At 55.7% G+C, this 845-nt stretch overlaps 1 non-coding gene across 1 annotated transcript; it reads left to right on the top strand.

Annotated features, from left to right (window-relative positions):
- The first annotated feature begins 546 nt into the window (after window positions 1–546).
- Window positions 547–618, top strand: TRNAE-UUC (transfer RNA glutamic acid (anticodon UUC)). The gene has a single exon. It is a non-coding gene; the product is annotated as a tRNA-Glu (tRNA).
- Window positions 619–845: the final 227 nt, after the last annotated feature.

Below are 845 nucleotides of genomic sequence, written 5' to 3'. Positions count from 1 at the left end.
GGCCTTGGAAACCACACGGAGTTTCCATCTATCATGAACGCCTGCAGTAAGAGACTTTCTCCACTTTTCAAAGCTACATTTACAGACCGCCACTGGCTGCTTTCGGTGACACAAATCCTGCCTTTAGCCGCTGGGTCATCAGAACCTGGAATGTTCCAGGCTTCCGGGCAGTCCTCATTCCTGTTTTTTCACAGGAAAAGATCCACTTTCAGGGACGGGGTGGTGCCTGTGGCCAGCCTGGACCAGCGCTGCGGGGAGGGACAGATTCGGGCAAGGCACTGAGCGTCTGTGGCACACACCCCGTCGGCGGACACCGGCCAGTGCAGCGTGGCCTCCACTGCGCGGTGTTATGACACCGATTGAAGAAGGATTCAAGGGCCCCTGCAAGGAGAGAAACAGTAGAATGCGAACCTGAACGGTTTAAGCGGCTGCAGACTCCGCGCAGGCGCAGGAGCAGGTTTGACGCCCACGGATGAACACGATGGAGCGGGCGGAAGCCAACTGAGAAGACTCAATTTGCCTAGGCTCGAAGTCGCTGTCGTCGTCTCCCACATGGTCTAGCGGTTAGGATTCCTGGTTTTCACCCAGGCGGCCCGGGTTCGACTCCCGGTGTGGGAAAATCAAGATTTTAGACTGGCGTCTCTAGTCAATTTAGATTCTTCCTAAGTCGAAAAAGGCATGTTTTTAGCCAAAACTGTAATTCCATTTCAAAGCACGCAGGACGCATCGGGGCTGAAGGGAACCAAGGAGCTACCCCTGGAGCGGGTGTGAGGGTCAAGCTTACTCAGACCCCAGCCACCTGCAGCAGGTGGCGGAAGGGACGTATCTGGCAACAGCGTGAAGTC

The sequence above is a fragment of the Pongo pygmaeus genome, chromosome 14 (genome assembly GCF_028885625.2).
Source record: "Pongo pygmaeus isolate AG05252 chromosome 14, NHGRI_mPonPyg2-v2.0_pri, whole genome shotgun sequence".
Classification (NCBI taxonomy): domain Eukaryota; kingdom Metazoa; phylum Chordata; class Mammalia; order Primates; family Hominidae; genus Pongo; species Pongo pygmaeus.
The sequence above is the reverse complement of the archived record's forward strand: the minus strand, read 5'-3'. Positions and strand labels throughout refer to the sequence as shown.